This window comes from Sprattus sprattus, assembly GCF_963457725.1.
Source record: "Sprattus sprattus genome assembly, chromosome: 9".
Taxonomy (NCBI): domain Eukaryota; kingdom Metazoa; phylum Chordata; class Actinopteri; order Clupeiformes; family Clupeidae; genus Sprattus; species Sprattus sprattus.
Window position 1 is genome coordinate 28,098,099 of NC_137928.1, and position 22,344 is coordinate 28,120,442.

The following is a 22,344-nucleotide window of genomic DNA, read 5'->3' on the forward strand; positions in this document are numbered from 1 at the left end:
AGAAAGGGACAGAGAAAAAGAGAGACAGAAAGAGAGAAATGGAGAGAGAGAGGGGGAGAGGGAGAGAGAGTGTGGGGCACAGACAGAGATATTGGGTCACAGACAGAGAGAGTGTGGGCACAGACAGAGAGAGTGGGTCACAGACAGAGAGAGTGTGGGCACAGACAGAGAGAGTGGGTGACAGACAGAGAGAGTGGGGCACAGACATAGAGAGTGGGTCACAGACAGAGAGAGTGGGTCACAGACAGAGAGAGTGGGTCACAGACAGAGAGAGTGGGTCACAGACAGAGAGAGTGGGGCACAGACAGAGAGATTGGGTCACAGACAGAGAAATGGGTCACAGACAGAGAGAGTGTGGGAACAGACAGAGAGAGTGGGTCACAGACAGAGAAATGGGTCACAGACAGAGAGAGTGTGGGCACAGACAGAGAGAGTGGGTCACAGACAGAGAGAGTGGGGCACAGACAGAGAGATTGGGTCACAGACAGAGAGAGTGGGTCACAGACAGAGAGAGTGGGGCACAGACAGAGAGATTGGGTCACAGACAGAGAGAGTGTGGGCACAGACAGAGAGAGTGGGGCACAGACAGAGAGAGTGGGTCACAGACAGAGAGAGTGTGGGCACAGACAGAGAGAGTGGGTCACAGACAGAGATAGTGGGGCACAGACAGAGAGAGTGGGCACAGACAGAGAGATTGGGTCACAGACAGAGAGAGTGTGGGCACAGACAGAGAGAGTGGGGCACAGACAGAGAGAGTGGGGCACAGACAGAGAGAGTGTGGGCACAGACAGAGAGAGTGGGTCACAGACAGAGATAGTGGGGCACAGACAGAGAGACGAAGAACACAACATTCTAAACAACACCAGCACCGGCACAACAGTCAAGAAGAACCTGATGAATGTTTTAACACAGTGTAATGTGTCCAGGAGCTGGAGAAATGGCTGTCTTCCCACCCTGTGAAGCATCTGTTTGCTGTAGAAACTAGGGATGCACCGATACCACTTTTTTACAAACCGATACGAGTACGAGCATTTTTATTTGTGTACTTGCCGATACCGAGTACCGATACTTCTTAGATTTGGTCTCCATGAAAGTGCAATTCATTTGGAGGGAGATTTAACTTAATCCTCTGCAGATAATGTCAAGTCTATGGTACAAAATTAACAGAAGACTATCCCAAGCAGTGTTGCCAGGTCCGTGATTTTCCCGCGGAATTGGGCTACTTTTGAAGTGTTGCCGCGGGTTGAATTTTTTGTCTGCTGCTTCGGGGAAACCTATTTTCCATGCAAATAACATTTTTATCTTTAAATAATATCCATGTTTTAAATGAAATCATTTATTTATACCCAAATCATACCAAACTGACTCCAGATCATCACGTACACACATAGACATGGAACTGTCCCATGTCCATGTGTGTACGTGCTGATCTGGAGTCCCATTGGGACACGCCCACATACACACACGCACCTAATGCAATATCCCGCCGCTCGATCCCAACTCTGGTCTGGTAGTTTTTGCTTTTAAAGGTGCATTATGGATCAATAGCTATTCGCTAAAGGTATGCTAGCAGCTAAAACTAACAAAATCTCTTGAAATGTGCTGACTTTGACATGACAAACTAGTTACTCAACGACTGTCCTTACACAGTCAAACATCAAGCAAGTGCAACACAAGACTAAGCAAGACGGCAAAAAAGCTACTTACTAGATCGGCAGAAGGTAAACAAGTCAGGTCGGCGGGCTGCGGCAGGCAAAACTACAGAACGCAGTTATATGCCTATCGACCCTGTTATGCCAATGGCACGGACGCGATTCTCCTTATTAAAAGTCATTGTAGCGCCCCAATTTTTTTTAAGCTGTTATTTTAAGGTTAAACTGTTTATCCTAACCCTAATCCTGAAGTATAATTGTTGCATAATGCACCTTTAATGCTGCCAAACTAAATATTTGGTGTTACTTTGTAGATATTACAATACATTTGGCAATGATAGCAATGCTGTTGGACTTTAAAAGCAGTGTATATGGTTTGGCAGGGGCATATTTTGAGTTCTGATATTGGACTGGTTTTATTGGCCATTGGGCTGGTTTTGGGCTGATTTTGATTGGCCATTGGGCTGGTTTTGTCACACAGACCAAGCAACCCTGATCCCAAGCAAAAAATAAACAGAGCTGTCTAGTTTTAACACAAAAAAACCTTCAAAGAGTCACATTAGACAAAATGAAAATATAACCAGATAAAGGCAATTCTATTTGCTGCATAGTTAACAACACAGTCTGCCTAACAAAAAGTGAACAGAACTATTACTGGATTAGCACATGAGCACATTTCAGCTACAAAAGGATCAAAAGAGTCTCCTGCTCAAGTACACAAACAATCACTTTACCTATGTGGCACTTGAAGTGTTTTTCTCTACCTCTCTCTCTGTCTGTGTGCGTGCTTGTTTTTTCTTTTGCAAGACGTCAGTAAAGATAGGTATCTTTGGTCTTGCGCCACTAGCATTAGCACTTTTTTATGAAATTGCTTGTGCTCTGTCTGTGCCCATACTCTCTCTGTCTGTGCCCCACTCTTTCTGTCTGTGACCCACTCTCTCTGTCTGTGACCATTCTGGGACAGTTACCCACCATTTTTTTCATGTTGTCAAAACTCTGCAAGTTTTTGTCCTACAGACATATAAAGAAAACCCACATGAACCTTGGACCCTTTTCTTGTAAAATATATAAAGTTCGAAAATTAAGTAAGGGATAACGGCCGACGAGCTGTCCAGTTATACGAATTTAATGGACGCTGCGGGGCAAAGAACACCACGACGCGGAGCTCCGCAGAAGTCCATTAAATTCGTATAACTGGACAGCTCGGAGGCCGTTATCCCGCTTATCTCCCGTTTACAACATTCAAAAATGTTTTTATTATTATTATTTAGAATTTCCTTTATCTTTAGGAAATTTAATATGCATAATAACCTGATGAATTCTTGATTTGAAGCGAGAAAGTAGTGAGAAAGTAGTGCGTGGAACCGGACCTTTAGTTTCCCCAGGCGTTGCTGCAAAGTGACACTCATGAGCTCACCTCTGTAAAGTAAACGGACACACGGACACAGGTATTGTTCATAAGGTTTTACTATTTACAGTTGAACTCCACGTTTCCGTTGATGGTGAAGTTGGACAGAGCAACAGGGAGGTCAAGTTTAGTAATTTTGGTCGAAGGCTAGTTAGCCGTGTGAGCTACCATCTGTTACAATGTTTTTTTTTTCTAAGCGCTAACAGCCGCCTACAAATAATATTCAAGACTTTCAGTTAAGAATTCCTATACTCTGCAACATTCGTGTAGAACATAAACAACTAACCGAGTAAATTTAGACAAATAAAAAGTCGTGTAGATAGCTTAATTGACATAAAACATTGCCCACTAACTTGTCCCAACACGCCGCCATCTTGGTCCAAATTATCCTAGCTGTCAAAAAATAAACGTTACGTTGGTTGTCAATGGTAACCATTGAAGAGCATTGATATGGAACGGCGATTTAACATTTCTACTGGGACTACGTCAAAGGTGTCCATTTATACGAACTTAATATACACCCCATTAGCCAATCAGAAAACAGTATTTCGTTCCAGAGGGAGATAAATATAAATAAGTACTTTGTAAGAAGAATATAGCTGAGCTGATGCACTTTTCAGTCAGTCAGTGAGTTTTATGCTCCTAAGGACCCACCCATTAGGAAATGACAGCCATTCATATGATAAGTAATGGTGATTCAGTGATCTCGATTGGGCCATGGTGTGGCGTGAAAACCTCTGGGGGAAGTGAGCCACAAAGACATTCCAGGGCCATTATGCAATGGCCATTGGCTTTGTCTGAGGTCTCCCAGGTAACTCGTCGATATGCATTTGTAGGGAAACACATTTGGGAGAGAAACAGGTTACTCTGCTATTATAAATATGTAGTAGTAAAACCACACACTGTTTCTGAATGCTAAACTCACATATGTATAGCCAACATCTATGTTTACAAGTTTCAGAGCTCAAAGGTCTTAGCTCGAAATCTTTACAATGTTTTTTTTTGTACAAATTCTGAGCACCTCTGAATAAAGGTATTTGTAAGGTTTAACATTTGATTTAAATACAATTTTATTTTACTACATTCCTTTTACTCTAATGTTGTTATTGCTGATGTCCTCAATAACATAATCATATAAACCACTTGTGCATCAATACTTATAGCTAGGGGAAATATACAAAAACATCAAGGCATGTTAGACTTCCTAAAAAAGTCAAACAGGCCTCTGTCCCTGAAGGGTTAAACAAAGTACATTCCTTCCCGCCACTCAACACCGTAGCAGTGCAGATCTTACACTGTGCCTTACTCCTGTCGTCGTTTATCTTAAATTGAGCCCAAATCGCCGTAAAGGCAGCACAACGGATTTGCTAATCGCCAATGAGATGCTAACAGCTAAATTTAGCGAAACCTGTAGACATTTACATACTTTGACACTATGACAAACTTTCCTAACACAGTCAAACATCAAGCAAGTGCAACACAAGACAAAACAAGACGGCAAATAAGCTACTTACTAGTAGGGCAGAGAGTGGTAGGACAGGTAGGACAACAAATCACATTTTGTGTCCCCATAAAGCGACCAGTTTGATGTAGAGAAATCCTGTTAAGTGGTATCGGCAGTGTTGGGAAAGTTCACTTTCTACATGAACTAGTTCAGTTCATAGTTCACAAATTTTTAAATTAACTTGTTCAGTTCAGAGTTCATAATTCAACATTTTTAACTTAATTCACAGCTCCAACAAATTAACTAGTTCAGTTATTTTTTTCAATATGTTGTGAGCTATCATTTTTCTAAAATCTCTATCTGTCTGCAATACCGCTCTCGGCCTCTACGCAACTTCAGCACTCTCACACTTGCCAGGCATAGACAGTAGAAGAAAGCACACAGGACTGCTATTGTTCAATGAACGCGTTCAGACTCAACACTGGGTATCGGCAATTTAAAACAAGTACGAGTATTTTAACGAAGTATCGGCCCGATACCAGATACTAGTATCGGTATCGGTGCATCCCTAGTACAAACACAAGCCTTCATAATGGGTAGGCAGACTGCTCTTTCATGTGCATTCATCACGGGAGGCCCAGGGAGGTGGGTCTAGAATGGCTGGGATGATTGAGAGGCTGGAGGTAGGGAGGTTGATCTAGAATGGCTGGGATAATTGAGAGGCTGGAGGTATGGAGAAGCTCCCTCAGTGCATGTCTATGAGCTGGGGATCCAACTATTAATTGCAGCACTGCAAAATAACTGTCTGAGGATTTGTGTGTGTGTGTGCGTAAGCATGGATGGGCTTGTTCGTATATAGGTACGTGCAGGGTGGGAAATTTACATATTTTTTAGGGGGCAATTTTTGCCCCCACTTACTGAAATCCAGGGGCATTTCACAAAAAATTGGAGGCACTTTTAGAAACTTGTGAAAATCATTTAACCTTTGTTCAAAATAATAAACACACTTATTTTGGCTTAAAGCAGCAATACGGAATTCTGTTCCAAAACTAGTACGCTAACTACCTAAAAGGCATGCAAAAAACCTTGTAACCACCACCAACAGCCCAGCTGACACTGATAGAAGCTTGCCAACACACTTACTGGGGTCTTTTTGCAGTATACCTGGCTTGTCATGCATTTGAAAGCTTTTCTTCCATTTTTGCAGGATGGTACCAACACTAGTTGCCTATAAAACCATACCTCAAAAAGTGTTAAATTGTTGCATAGTGTTACTGTAAAGTATATGAACAATTGTCATCAAATGGCAATAATAAGACTAATAGGCATTAGTCTACAAATTCAAAGTGTTTTCTTAGATTTTTTGAACAAAAACCAAACAGACAACGTAAATTAGACAGTCATATTCACGTTTATTCTAATTTCTTTGTGGTTATGAGTTGTTTTTTCTTTCTTTTTTTAAAATAATAATAACACATTATATGTATGGATTTTTGTGTTACCTTTAATCATGTTGTACCTACCATAGTATGCATACAGGAAATACAGTTAATACTAGTTAGCTAGCTTGCAAGCAAGCCTTTGTAGCTAACGCACTATCAGAGATAGCTAACGTTAGCTAACTAACATTAAACTAGCTTAACCGAACTAAATCATTTCTAAAAGTATTATTACCAGTTTTCATTCACTGTAGGCGATGGCGTGTTGCTTGGCGCCTGGTGACGAAAGGCCATGTATTTCTGTATGTTTTTGCTCCCCTTGATGAAGTCAGCAGGTCTTTTTCTCGTCGTCGTCATCATCCTCCACCCCAGGCCATTCTAACTTTAATTTTTTGACAGTCGCTGGGTGTGTGAATTTTATCTTTTAGAACCTGAGTTGGTGACAGAGACTGCGCTGATCCTCATTTCTCCTCAGTCACAGGTCTGATTAGGAAGCACTCCAAATATTTTTTGTTAGAACGTTCGGTTCTTCACGTAACAATCAGTCAAGGCGAAAATCAAAACATTTAATGGCAACTGACCGGGTCATATAGGTAAGGGATAACGGCTGACGAGCTGTACAGTTCTACAAAGGTAATAGACGCTGCGGGGCAAAGAACTCCACGACGCGCGCAGTCCATTATCTTTGTAGAACTGGACAGCTCGAAGGCCGTTATCCCTTACTTATCTCCATCTGGAATGAAATACTGTTTTCTGATTGGCTAATGGGGTGTACATTAAGTTCGTATAACCGGACACCTTGGACGTATATCAATATCCATATCAATGCTCTTCAATGAATCTAGCCAATCAGAAAACAGTATTTCGTTCCAGAGGGAGATAAGCTACGATGTTTGACATGTTCATTAAATTATTATTACACAAAATTATGGGGGAATTTTTTGCCCCTCTCCTAGTCATTTTAGCGGCAAAACTATATTTCTAAGGGGCAGTTCTGCCCTTTGCCCTTGTGTATTTCCGACGCTGGGTACGTGTGTGTGTGTGTGTGTGTGTGTGTGTGTGTGTGTGTGTGTGTGTGTGTGCGTGTGTTGCCATGTGTACATGTGGGCTAGACCTGTTTTTGCTTCTCACTTCCATAATATTGTGATGTGTTTTTACCCATGATTGGTGGAGTGTGACTTAACTCACATAATTAAAACTCAGACAAACACTCTGCTGGCAGCCTGTGATTTTCCTCCTCTCTTCCCTTCCCTCTCTCATTCACACACACTCTCTGTTTTCACTTCTTCTCTCTCTCTCTCTCTAACTTTCCATCTCATTCCGTCTCTCCCTCTCACTCCACTTCCCCTCTCTCACTTTTTACTTTCTTCCGCTCCCCAAATGTTGCTGAGACATCACACTCTGTTTTTTAATGAGGAGAAGGCTTTCTGATGCGATAGCAGCTTGGAATAAAACCATACGCTTCATTGGTGGGGGTTTCAATCACAGATAGCAAACAGAGAATTACATTTGTTCCCTGGTAAATCCCTCTGGGTCTTGCTGAGCTGCTCACCCTCTGTTCCTCAGTATCAGTGGACTGTGTTACTCCTAAACACCTAGCTTCAAAACACCACAGCACCAGCTAGTGTGTGTGTGTTACTCTCTTAAACGCCTAGCTTCAAACCACCACACCACCAGCTAGTGTGTGTGTGTTACTCTCTTAAACGCCTAGCTTCAAACCACCACACCACCAGCTAGTGTGTGTGTGTTACTCTCTTAAACGCCTAGCTTCAAAACACCACACCACCAGCTAGTGTGTGTGACTCTTCAACACCTAGCTTCAAAACACCACACCACCAGCTAGTGTATGTGTGTGTCAGGGACGTGTGGTCATAGGAGGCAGGGGAGGCAGAGCATTTTGAAAAGTGAAAAAAAAATACATATATATATATATATATATATATATATTATAAAATAAATATTCATATTTCTCTACTAATCTGTGGTATGGGTGTAATTTCTGCATGATTCCGATCATTTCGAGCATTTTTATTATCAAAATTGCTGAATTTGCGCATTTCCGGTTCCAGAAAACAGGGACGTGCGGTGGGATGCATTGGTGTCTATGGGCAGGGGAGGCAGTGCCTCCCCTAGGATTGCGCAATTGCTACAAACTGGGTTTTACGCATGCGTGCGCAAGCGTAGAACCTTTGAGTTGAGCTCAAAATGCATTGAAAAATATTGTTAGTGAGGCAGGCAGTACCACTGCCTCAGGCAAGGAGGCAAGCGAGAGCGCAATTGTCGGGTATATGTTGGTTTAAAGTTGGTCTTCTTCTAGGCTTCTACTTGATGGCGAAAATGGAAGGTTGTATTGCTAAGCTGAAGCAGTTCTCAAAATTGGACTCGCAGTTCAAACGTCAAATGATTAATAATGGGAGACCAGCTAGTGTGTGTGTGTCAGGGACATGCGATCATAGGAGGCAGGGAAGGCAGAGCTATCATTTTGAAAAGTGAAAAAAATATATATATATACAGTACTGTGCAAAAGTTTTAGGCAGGTGTGAAAAAATGCTGTAAACTAAGAATGCTTTCAAAAATGGAAGTGTTAACAGTTTATTTTCATCAATTCTTCATAAATTAACAAAATGCAGTGAAGGAACAGAAGAAAATTCTAAATTAAATCAATATTTGGTGTAACCACCCTTTGCCTTCAAAATAGCATCAATTCTTCCAGATACACTTGCGCACAGTTTTTGAAGGAACTCGGCTGGTAAATTGTTCCAAACATCTTGGAGAACTAACCACAGATCTTCTGTGGATGTAGGCTTCCTAAAATTCTTCTGTCTCTTCATGTAAATCCAGACAGACTCGATGATGTAGAGATCAGGGCTCTGTGGGGGTCATACCATCACTTGCAGGACTTTCTGTTCTTCTTTAAGCTGCAGATAGTTGTTAATGACATTGGCTGCATGTTTGGGGTTATGTTCCTGCTGCAGAATACATTTGGTGCCAATCATACGCCTCCCAGATGGTATTGCATGATGGATTAGTATCTGCCTGTATTTCTCAGCATTGAAGACACCATTCATCCTGACCAAATCTCCAACTCCACTTGCAGAAATGCAGCCCCAAACTGGAAAGGAACCTCTACCATGCTTCACTGTTGCCTGCAGACTCTCATTATTGTACCTCTCTCCAGCCCTTCGGCGAACAAACTGCCTTCTTCTACAGCCAAATATTTCTAATTTTGACTCATCAGTCCAGAGCACCTTCTGCCATGTTTCTGCACCCCAGTTTCTATGTTTTCGTGCTTAGTTCAGTCACTTGGCCTTGTTTCCTTGTCGGGGTAGAGCTTTTTGGCTGCAACTCTTCCATGAAGACCACTTCTGGCCAGACTTCCCCGGACAGTAAATGTCTGTACCTGGGTACCACTGGTTTCTGCCAGTTCTGAGCTGATGCCACTGCTTGAAATCTTCCGATTTCGAAGGTAAATAAGCTTGATGTGTTTTTCATCAGCTGCATTAAGTTTCCTTGGCTGACCACTGCGTCTACGATCCTCAACATCTTCTTCAAAAGAGCTTGAACTGCACATTTTGAAACCCCTGTCTGCTTTGAAATCTTTGTCTGGGAGAGACCCTGCTGATGCAGTATAACTACGTTGTGTCTTGTTGCTGTGCTCAGTCTTACCATGTAAATGGATACAAAATAAACATTTATTGTTTACATTTTTCAAAGCATTCTTAGTTCATAGCATTTTTTCACACCTGCCTAAAACTTTTGCACAGTACTGTATATATAAATATTATAAAGTAAATATTTAAATATTGCTAAAATGTTTGCTTCAAACGACGGGACCGAAGGTATTGACATTTGCATTGGAGTGTTTCACGTTTCCCAACGGGACATATTCATGCGCAACACAAACCTCGCTAAAGGCTACTAGGCGCAGGGGAGCTGTGAATGGATTACAAACTCCAACAAAAGTGCACCAATTTTAAATTATACCGGTCAGTAGAACATTTTGATATTGTGTGCTATGTCTGTGGTGTTTAACTGTTTGCTTGTTAATACGTTGTGTAAATAAATATGTAAGTGTTTTTTTCTCAACTGCGAATTCAAGTGTCCGAGTTGCAGTGATGGGCAAGCTACTTGATATTTGTAGTGAGCTAAGCTATCAGCTACTCTACAATAAATTCAGCTTCACTACACAGAAGCTACCACTCAATAAAAAGTAGCAAGCTAAGTTACATAAACCATAAACCATTAGAAGCTACTTTCAGTTAAACAAACTGCATGCCAAGTCAATGCAACTTCAGTGATCAACACAACTGTCAGTCAGATAAAAACGGTTGAATGGATGAAATTCGTGTGTTCGTATGTTTGTGTTGGATGTCATTGACGTTGACAGTAACTTTTTCTTCGGATTACAAAGAAGGCATCTGAAAACATATTTAGTTTCACTCGTCTCGTATAAAGTGATGTACTTTTGAAGGTATGGCTGTTGAGTCAGGTATTCCATCGCAGATGAAAACAAATGAGTGCAGAAGACCTCGCCTACCTTCATCTTTCGTCTATTTCGTGCATTGTCGCAATTCGACTCCCTGAGCAGACAGCACGGACTTTTCACTTTTTAACTTTCATCATCTTCAGCTGTATCTAAATATCAACAGCATTCTAGTTATCCGGTTGTCTAGAATCCGCATGCAAACTACCCATTTAAAATTAGGGGAGAATTCATTTTAAATGTATGAGCAGCGTCTGGTGTACTTGAAATGACGATATCTATCTCTCTATTTTCACTCGTCTCGACTAAAGTGACGTACTGCTTAATTTTTGTGTTTGATGGCTGCAGGGAAGCCTGTTATGAATGAACATCAGAAAGGTCCAGGATAAATTAGCTTTCGAGGACGCTACTGCGGTACTTGATCAATAAAAGAGCTTAGCTACTGAAAAGTTGCTTGGTTTTGTAAATAGCGACGTTACTGCCAAGCTACTGACAAATGTAGTTAAGCTAGTAGCGTTGCTACAAGTAGTGACGCTACTGCCCATCACTGCCGAGTTGTGTAAAAGGTAATTTAAATTAGCATCCCACCACCGTAGTTATATTTTCCCTAGACCAAATTAAATGAGCCATATCATTGGTGGGAGGGCTACATACGCTACCTTGTAACTATTAATATCTTATTTGACACGGTGTAAAAGTTCAATTACCACACCGTTTGTACGTTTAGCTGTAGGCCTATAGCCTCGTAAAAGTCAGTATAATATAACTAGAATGCGTTTCGTGAACGAACTGCGAGAGTGTGCTTGCTCTGTGACAGAGAGAACAAGTGCCTATGAATTAACATGTATTTACATCTACTCAATCAGTGTAGTGGGGCCTTCTTCCAATATATTTTAGCAAGCAACCAAGCTCAACCATTATATTTTGGCTCCACTGACGTTTAGACATATGAGGGTATCTCAGAGTTTCGTTATACTGACTTACTGAGCTAAGTGAATTGTTGAAATTGCTATCTTGGTAAAAGGAAACATCTCTGCAACAATATTGGAATGAATGCGGTTACATAGCCAGCTTTACTTAAAGTTTATTGTAAGATAGGCCTATATGTTAGACTTAATGCAGTTAGAGTTAGACTGTAGGTCTAGTATCAAACGTAAGCAACACTTTTACTGTATAGCTAGAGAGCATGTGTATCACATTGGTTTATAGTCTGTCAAATTAGTTCTAGTTATTGGTGTTCGTTGGCATAAAAAGTTAGTCTTCTCTTATAAGCCTATAGTACATCTGATTAGAGCTAGCAACCATGAAAAACCTCTTCTGAAACTAAGAAGGATAACTATGACTAAATGTGACTAAAACTAATATGCATTTTTGTCTTAAGACTGAATCTAAAATAGCTGCCAAAATTAATACATCTCAGTGTTCATTTTGGCAGCTATTTTAGATTCAGCAGCTATTTTAGATTCAGTGCATATTAGTTTTAGTCACATTTAGTCATAGTTATCCTTCTTAGTTTCAGTCTAGTCTTCGAAAATTGAGCACACTACAACAGCTATGCTGTGTGTACATCCTCAAACGTTTTTCAGTTAACCTAATGATTCAAGGTCTCTCATGAATCATTACTCCCAGGACACGGGTTAATGTTAACTCACGCTATCGGTCACAACAAGTTACTTGGGATATGCTACCTCATAGTTAGCTAACGTTAGCTAGCTAAACGTTTACAGAGGCTAACGTGAAGCTTCAATCAAAAATTATTAGCTAGCTTTCCAAGCTAGCTGACACAACCTAAACACTCGACTGCCCCTTTGAAGTCAACTTAACGTTGGCTAATATATTCTAATAACTAGTTATCATTGACAGTTACAAGCTAATTTACCAAACTCCTTTCTGTCCTAAATTGAGCAGTTGCTGGTGTGAGCTACAATATGGGAGCTAGCAAAGCCATTTCTAGCTCTACTTCACAATACTGCTGCCTAGTGTAATAAGTTAACGTAAAACATAAATGTTCATAAAGTATCAGACATAAACAGGATACAACACACCAGTTACCAATTGATATTATGTGTTTATATATACCGAAAATGTCAGTAAATCCAGATGATGATTATGCTGCTGCTGCTGCTGTTGGTCCCGTCGAAAACCCTGGAGCGACCCTGTCAGTTGTTTCCATGTGAAATCAATGGAATGCATCACTTTTTGGCGCCGTATTGACAACTGTCTGTCACTCGCACACTGTGCTTGTAAATTATTTTTCAAGTTTGCACGTACCTATTTATGCGAGTGAAATACTCGCACTGTAGAGCCCTGGAAGGTGTCTCTTAATATTCCTACAGTTGAATGGAGAACGACTGATAGAGCGGGTGACGTCACAATGGCTCAACCTTCCCCATGTTAGTCAATGAGAGAAAAAGGGGATGAAAAAATGGAATAAAAAAGGAGTGACAAGGAGTACCGCCACGAAAAGTCATAGCAGCTTGAACCGGATCGGGCCGGACGTTTTGGTGTTTGAATGGCGTCTCTAGCTCAATCGGGCGAGGAGTAGTTAGCTGCAAGAAAAACGTACGGAATAAATAAATAAATAAACTAGAATGCGTTTCGTGAACGAACTGCGAGAGTGTGCTTGCTCTGTGACAGAGAGAACAAGTGCCTATGAATTAACATGTATTTACATCTACTCAATCAGTGTAGTGGGGCCTTCTTCCAATATATTTTAGCAAGCAACCAAGCTCAACCATTATATTTTGGCTCCACTGACGTTTAGACATATGAGGGTATCTCAGAGTTTCGTTATACTGACTTACTGAGCTAAGTGAATTGTTGAAATTGCTATCTTGGTAAAAGGAAACATCTCTGCAACAATATTGGAATGAATGCGGTTACATAGCCAGCTTTACTTAAAGTTTATTGTAAGATAGGCCTATATGTTAGACTTAATGCAGTTAGAGTTAGACTGTAGGTCTAGTATCAAACGTAAGCAACACTTTTACTGTATAGCTAGAGAGCACGTGTATCACATTGGTTTATAGTCTGTCAAATTAGTTCTAGTTATTGGTGTTCGTTGGCATAAAAAGTTAGTCTTCTCTTATAAGCCTATAGTACATCTGATTAGAGCTAGCAACCATGAAAAACCTCTTCTGAAACTAAGAAGGATAACTATGACTAAATGTGACTAAAACTAATATGCATTTTTGTCTTAAGACTGAATCTAAAATAGCTGCCAAAATTAATACATCTCAGTGTTCATTTTGGCAGCTATTTTAGATTCAGCAGCTATTTTAGATTCAGTGCATATTAGTTTTAGTCACATTTAGTCATAGTTATCCTTCTTAGTTTCAGTCTAGTTTTCGAAAATTGAGCACACTACAACAGCTATGCTGTGTGTACATCCTCAAACGTTTTTCAGTTAACCTAATGATTCAAGGTCTCTCATGAATCATTACTCCCAGGACACGGGTTAATGTTAACTCACGCTATCGGTCACAACAAGTTACTTGGGATATGCTACCTCATAGTTAGCTAACGTTAGCTAGCTAAACGTTTACAGAGGCTAACGTGAAGCTTCAATCAAAAATTATTAGCTAGCTTTCCAAGCTAGCTGACACAACCTAAACACTCGACTGCCCCTTTGAAGTCAACTTAACGTTGGCTAATATATTCTAATAACTAGTTATCATTGACAGTTACAAGCTAATTTACCAAACTCCTTTCTGTCCTAAATTGAGCAGTTGCTGGTGTGAGCTACAATATGGGAGCTAGCAAAGCCATTTCTAGCTCTACTTCACAATACTGCTGCCTAGTGTAATAAGTTAACGTAAAACATAAATGTTCATAAAGTATCAGACATAAACAGGATACAACACACCAGTTACCAATTGATATTATGTGTTTATATATACCGAAAATGTCAGTAAATCCAGATGATGATTATGCTGCTGCTGCTGTTGGTCCCGTCGAAAACCCTGGAGCGACCCTGTCAGTTGTTTCCATGTGAAATCAATGGAATGCTTCACTTTTTGGCGCCGTATTGACAACTGTCTGTCACTCGCACACTGTGCTTGTAAATTATTTTTCAAGTTTGCACGTACCTATTTATGCGAGTGAAATACTCGCACTGTAGAGCCCTGGAAGGTGTCTCTTAATATTCCTACAGTTGAATGGAGAACGACTGATAGAGCGGGTGACGTCACAATGGCTCAACCTTCCCCATGTTAGTCAATGAGAGAAAAAGGGGATGAAAAAATGGAATAAAAAAGGAGTGACAAGGAGTACCGCCACGAAAAGTCATAGCAGCTTGAACCGGATCGGGCCGGACGTTTTGGTGTTTGAATGGCGTCTCTAGCTCAATCGGGCGAGGAGTAGTTAGCTGCAAGAAAAACGTACGGAATAAATAAATAAATAAACTAGAATGCGTTTCGTGAACGAACTGCGAGAGTGTGCTTGCTCTGTGACAGAGAGAACAAGTGCCTAATTAACATGTATTTACATCTACTCAATCAGTGTAGTGGGGCCTTCTTCCAATATATTTTAGCAAGCAACCAAGCTCAACCATTATATTTTGGCTCCACTGACGTTTAGACATATGAGGGTATCTCAGAGTTTCGTTATACTGACTTACTGAGCTAAGTGAATTGTTGAAATTGCTATCTTGGTAAAAGGAAACATCTCTGCAACAATATTAGAATGAATGCGGTTACATAGCCAGCTTTACTTAAAGTTTATTGTAAGATAGGCCTATATGTTAGACTTAATGCAGTTAGAGTTAGTCTGTGTAGTATCAAACGTAAGCAACACTTTTACTGTATAGATAGAGAGCACGTGTATCACATTGGTTTATAGTCTGTCAAATTAGTTCTAGTTATTGGTGTTCGTTGCCATACAAAGTTAGTCTTCTCTTATAAGCCTAGGTAGTACATCTGATTAGAGCTAGCAACCATGAATTGCAGATTAAGGGGTCCCCTATCTCAGTGTTCATTTTGGCAGCTATTTTTAGATTCAGTCTTAAGACAAAAATGCATATTAGTTTTAGTCACATTTAGTCATAGTTATCCTTCTTAGTTTCAGTCTAGTTTTCGAAAACTCATTACAATTTAGTCTAGTTTTAGGCACATTTAAAATTCCATATTATAGCCACATTAAACTCATTCCCTTCCCTTCTCAGGCCCAGGGACCTCCTGTGTTGTGTCAACTGCATAGTAGTCTAGCTTGCAGTACTTACATTGTGGATGCAATTAGTCTCCAAGATACAGATCTCATGCCTACAGCTGAATTCGAATGTGTTTGTAATAAATAATCGAATGTGATGATGAAGTACGGTACGCAGCGTCTTAACTGAAGCTCAACTCAACTATTGCAGCAGCTAGCTTGCCGCTAACGCTAACTGAAAACACATCGGAACACAGTGGCTAGCTAGGTAGCTAGCTGCTAATAAGTAACATATATAAGTAACACATCAGCAGTAATGAATCAAGTGTACTGATATTAAATGTACTACTAAATGTACTACTAACATGCCATTCTTAAATTAAAGCCAGTGACATGATGGTTAACGATTAACGAGTTAACGATGGATACCGACAATTAGCATACCTAGCTAGGTAGCATTACCATTGAATTTCAATGGCAGTTATGCTAGCTCTGGCTATCCAGTCAAAGGAGCCTTGTTTCTGGACACGTATCACTTGACGAGCGAGGGCAATACAGTCATCTGGAAAGTTTAAAATTATACTAAACGAAGGGAAATCTACTGTATGGAGAATTTTCTGCTCAGTAGACAATGCAGATTCTAATTAGGCTGGTGGATATGTCCAATGTAAGAAGTGTGAAGTTTTAATGAAATATGATTGATGCAACTGTCGTTCTCCATAACAACTTGGATTAACCTGGATGGCTGGATGAAGTTTCAGACCGAACGTCAAAGATCTTCAATGGTAAGACTTGTCGGTTGTGCCTCTGTTGGTGTCTCGTAAAACGTGAATTTTATTAAAGCATAGCGTGTGTATTGTGTAGCTATTTCATTCCGAGATTGCAGGGGAGTGAAATGCTCCGCTCTGCTGCTGGTATACAGACAGCCGGAAAGGTTAACAAACGGAATGAAATAGCTACACATTACACACGCTATGCCTTAATAAAACCCACGTTACTCACATACTGGTTAACACTGTCAGAGCGGGTGTATAAACTGTACCTGAAACTGTTGCCACTACATTCGTTTTAATATTTTGCACTCTCTATCTAACCACTTCTGGCATTTAACCTTTCAGAACGTAGCGTCCCATATATGGGACAGCAGCCAATTTTCCGCAAAGACGTACCGACCCATATATGTGACAGAATGTGGCGACAGGAGCGTTCCAAAAAGCCGCGTAACAATAAGCCTGTGTGTGGGTTACTAACTTCGCTAACGTGAACTACCATTTTACATTCAGCCACCTTCATCCATTATGCCTCTTAAAATTGTCTTGTCAGTATCATTTTGTTTACTATATGAAGACTTACTATATTTGTGTGGTCTACGTCCAATTGTACATGACAAAGTTACAACGTTTGCAAGTATAGGGAAGACACGATCTCCGGTACAAGACAAGCACAACAAGTGTTTTTTTTTTTTTTCATGAAACTTGTATTAATCCCCGTAGGGAAATAATGGTAAATTAAATATACATAACTGAAAATAACATGTATGGTTCATTACTCAATGTTCAGCCAAACATCAATTCCAACGACATCTCGATATGAAAACCAGCATCGCAGCTGGAATATACCGTAAATGAAATGCTTCACGAGCTGACAAGCTTAGAGGCATACGCTCCTAGGATACGCATAATTGTAGTCTCATCATTGATGCACACAAACTGCGCAGACACCTTTTCATATTACAATCACTTGTCACTGACAAATCATATTTGCGCACTATCAGCGCATCCACAACATGCAACAGTTTGAAAAAAATAACGACACACCGATACCTGCATCGCATTCATTCATTTATTACAGAAAAACAAGTAGCGTAAACTTAAACTCACAAAACTAAATAAACATGACAAGAAATGTTGAAAGAAGGCAGCAGCTCACTGATGATAAAATTCGGGACATCTTCACCAGCTGAAACATACAGAAATACCAGTCTGTTAGTGTAATGGCCAAAATGTAAAGACACAACCGCATAAACCTACGGTACAAACACTGTTCATCGCATACGCATAGATACGTTGATGTCTCAACACAGTCATCAAATGAAAACCTGTTCATGAGTGAATGTGTGTCCGTGTGTGCTTGTGTTTGTGTACATGAGCACATAAAAGTAATTGGCCTCTTTTAAAAATCCATGGTTCTGGTTTCTTAAAATATTCAAATAGTTTGCTATAGAGTTGTACACACTTAGCCTAACTTTTACTCAAAATCACTGTTCGACATTTATCATGTTCCCAAAATCTACACTAAACTGCCTTGTATTTGATATTGACTACATTAACTTCGCAAAGTAATACACTGATATGTGGTATCTGTGCACAAAAATAAGGTAATTTCACCTCAACTTCTCGTTTGCCTCATCTGACTAGCTCTGGATTTGCGCAAAAAAAATAATCGGCTACTGTTGTGGAATCGACTGAATTAGACGTTCACTTTCTGGAGTATATTTCCACGTTATTTTCACATCTAGCTAGCTCTATTGGCCTACAGTTCGACATGGATTGTATTCACATTTGTATTGTTTTGCATTCACGCGATTGCATTGCATTTACACATCATATCACATCACATCACATCACCTCATATTCCGCTAACTAGCGCTATTGACCTACAAACGGTTTGACATCGATTTGTATAGCCTAATTTACAACTCTGATGTTTTCTGGATATAATAAAGAAAGACATTATAAGGTCACTTACCCTTTGTTGAATCCATGTGAGGAAAGGAAATAGTCGTTGACAATCATCAATTGTTGGGCCAGGTGATGACAAATTCATGTGAGACTGGCTGGTATTACTGCCACGACATTATCATCGCTACAAGCGTGCAGGCACCTGTCGGCCTATGGTGTTACGATGACGTCACACGGTTGACAAAGAAGCACTTGTTGATAAGTCTGATATTTGTCTAATATTTTTAATGAATAGCCTACGCTACTGATAAAAACGTCTAGATAACATATCAGATCAGGAAAACTCTGCATAATAATTTGCTTGAAGCCTTAACAATGACTGTAGAATGTTCCCGTAGAACATTCTGTAGAACATTCAAATCAGCCAGAAAAAAAACTCACCCACTGCGGTAGGTTGGTAAAAAAAAAACCTACGTTCTGAAAGGTTAAGCAAAAGAGAGCTTCTCCTATGTCAACTGATCTAATGTCAGTTGGCTAGAGTGCGTGACGTCACAATGGCTCAACCTTCCCCATGTTAGTCAATGAGAGAAAAAGGGGATGAAAAAGAGGGATAAAAAAGGAGTGGCAAAGAGTATCGCCACGAAAAGTCATAGCAGCTTGCACCGGATCGGGCCGGACATTTTGGTGTTTGAATGGCGTCTCTAGCTCAATCGGGCGAGGAGTAGTTAGCTGCAAGAAAAACGTACGGAATAAATAAATAAAGAAACTAGAATGCGTTTCGTGAACGAACTGCGAGAGTGTGCTTGCTCTGTGACAGAGAGAACAAGTGCCTATGAATTAACATGTATTTACATCTACTCAATCAGTGTAGTGGGGCCTTCTTCCAATATATTTTAGCAAGCAACCAAGCTCAACCATTATATTTTGGCTCCACTGACGTTTAGACATATGAGGGTATCTCAGAGTTTCGTTATACTGACTTACTGAGCTAAGTGAATTGTTGAAATTGCTATCTTGGTAAAAGGAAACATCTCTGCAACAATATTAGAATGAATGCGGTTACATAGCCAGCTTTACTTAAAGTTTATTGTAAGATAGGCCTATATGTTAGACTTAATGCAGTTAGAGTTAGTCTGTAGGTGTAGTATCAAACGTAAGCAACACTTTTACTGTATAGATAGAGAGCACGTGTATCACATTGGTTTATAGTCTGTCAAATTAGTTCTAGTTATTGGTGTTCGTTGCCATACAAAGTTAGTCTTCTCTTATAAGCCTAGGTAGTACATCTGATTAGAGCTAGCAACCATGAATTGCAGATTAAGGGGTCCCCTATCTCAGTGTTCATTTTGGCAGCTATTTTTAGATTCAGTCTTAAGACAAAAATGCATATTAGTTTTAGTCACATTTAGTCATAGTTATCCTTCTTAGTTTCAGTCTAGTTTTCGAAAACTCATAACAATTTAGTCTAGTTTTAGGCACATTTAAAATTCCATATTATAGCCACATTAAACTCATTCCCTTCCCTTCTCAGGCCCAGGGACCTCCTGTGTTGTGTCAACTGCATAGTAGTCTAGCTTGCAGTACTTACATTGTGGATGCAATTAGTCTCCAAGATACAGATCTCATGCCTACAGCTAAATTCGAATTTGTTTGTAATAAATAATCGAATGTGATGATGAAGTACGGTACGCAGCGTCTTAACTGAAGCTCAACTCAACTATTAGCTTGCCGCTAACGCTAACTGAAAACACATCGGAACACAGTGGCTAGCTAGGTAGCTAGCTGCTAATAAGTAACATATATAAGTAACACATCAGCAGTAATGAATCAAGTGTACTGATATTAAATGTACTACTAAATGTACTACTTACATGCCATTCTTAAATTAAAGCCAGTGACATGATGGTTAACGATTAACGAGTTAACGATGGATACCGACAATTAGCATACCTAGCTAGGTAGCATTACCATTGGATTTCAATGGCAGTTATGCTAGCTCTGGCTATCCAGTCAAAGGAGCCTTGTTTCTGGACACGTATCACTTGACGAGCGAGGGCAATACAGTCATCTGGAAAGTTTAAAATGATACTAAACGAAGGGAAATCTACTGTATGGAGAATTTTCTGCTCAGTAGACAATGCAGATTCTAATTAGGCTGGTGGATATGTCCAATGTAAGAAGTGTGAAGTTTTAATGAAATATGATCGATGCAACTGTCGTTCTCCATAACAACTTGGATTAACCTGGATGGCTGGATGAAGTTTCAGACCGAACGTCAAAGATCTTCAATGGTAAGACTTGTCGGTTGTGCCTCTGTTGGTGTCTCGTAAAACGTGAATTTTATTAAAGCATAGCGTGTGTATTGTGTAGCTATTTCATTCCGAGATTGCAGGGGAGTGAAATGCTCCGCTCTGCTGCTGGTATACAGACAGCCGGAAAGGTTAACAAACGGAATGAAATAGCTACACATTACACACGCTATGCCTTAATAAAACCCACGTTACTCACATACTGGTTAACACTGTTAGAGCGGGTGTATAAACTGTACCTGAAACTGTTGCCACTACATTCGTTTTAATATTTTGCACTCTCTATCTAACCACTTCTGGCATTTAAGAGAGCTTCTCCTATGTCAACTGATCTAATGTCAGTTGGCTAGAGTGCGTGACGTCACAATGGCTCAACCTTCCCCATGTTAGTCAATGAGAGAAAAAGGGGATGAAAAAGAGGGATAAAAAAGGAGTGGCAAAGAGTATCGCCACGAAAAGTCATAGCAACCTGCACCGGATCGGGCCGGACATTTTGGTGTTTGAATGGCGTCTCTAGCTCAAACGGGCGAGGAGGAGTTAGCTGCAAGAAAAACGGGGAGAATAAATAAATAAATAAAGAAAACTTGACGATAACAATACTGTGCTTCCCTTCGGGCAAGCACACTAATAAAGAAAACTTGACGATAACAATACTGTGCTTCCCTTCGGGCAAGCACACTAATAATTATAATAATAATCGTTTAAAAGTAATAGTATTAGACAATAAAACATAACGTTTTTTCAGTTCTGGTGAGATGACAATTTTTAAACCATAAGCATATATACATGTATGATGTATACATTTCTATTTTTTTTTTAACTAGAGATCGGAATGACGTAATCACTTCTGGTTTCTGTGCCTCACCAGCTGCGAACCTCACGGCACGTCACTGGTGTGTGTTACTTTGTTAAACGCCTAGCTTCAAAACACCACACCACCAGCTAGTGTGTGTGTGTTACTTTGTTAAACGCCTAGCTTCAAAACACCACACCACCAGCTAGTGTGTGCAGGGCCGGATTAAGACATTTTGAGGCCTGGGGCTAATTACCAGGATGAGGCCCCTATATCGCCCCGACGCACATCATGACACGCACACAAACCCATGCCAGGTGCACTGACACATCAGTGCTTTAAAGTCCACAGAACCACTCTATAAATATGATCAGTTTAAAGCCAAGGACAAAATGTATGTGTGTAGTAGACTACACTGTAGACAATAATAAACCAATAATGTAAATGTATACATATTTCCTTTCATTCAAAAGCAAAAACAAGGCTAAATAGCCAGAGAATGACCATTATAGGTTACTTGAAATAATGTATTGATTAAGCATATAAGTAACAGCTTGGCTCCCCGCCCACGTTTCTATGTGAGAGCACGGACGTGCGGTCAGGGGAGGCAGAGCCTCACCTGTCATCATGAAAGTAAAACTGGATTGAAACTGGATTGAGCGCATGCGTAAAACTTATTTAGTTCTGCTGATCCGTCAAAAAACCTCATTGAAAAAACACGGAAGGGAGGCAAACAGAACCTCTGCTTCCATGAAGCGGGTGGTGGATTCAAAGAATCTGTCTACAATTTTCAATGAATTAGCCTAATCTACAGCGATATACGTGAGGATAATAACTCATGCATCTTCAATTGCTGAAAGAATTTACGTTATATGCATCATCGTATTTGAAAGCACGTTATTAAAAGCAGTTATCCCTGTCTTAATGCGATGTTGGGCAAAGCAAAGTTTAAAAATGTCCTGGATCCTTATTGGTGTCGCCGCCGCCAGG

General features: G+C 40.2%; 1 protein-coding gene across 1 annotated transcript in view; it reads right to left on the bottom strand.

Annotated features, from left to right (window-relative positions):
- LOC308370420 (membrane-associated phosphatidylinositol transfer protein 3-like) overlaps positions 1-22,344 on the bottom strand; it is a gene marked incomplete at both ends in the record, with an annotated part of 106,606 nt that overhangs the window by 20,600 nt on the left and 63,662 nt on the right. The gene's annotated exons all lie outside the window — the stretch shown is intronic.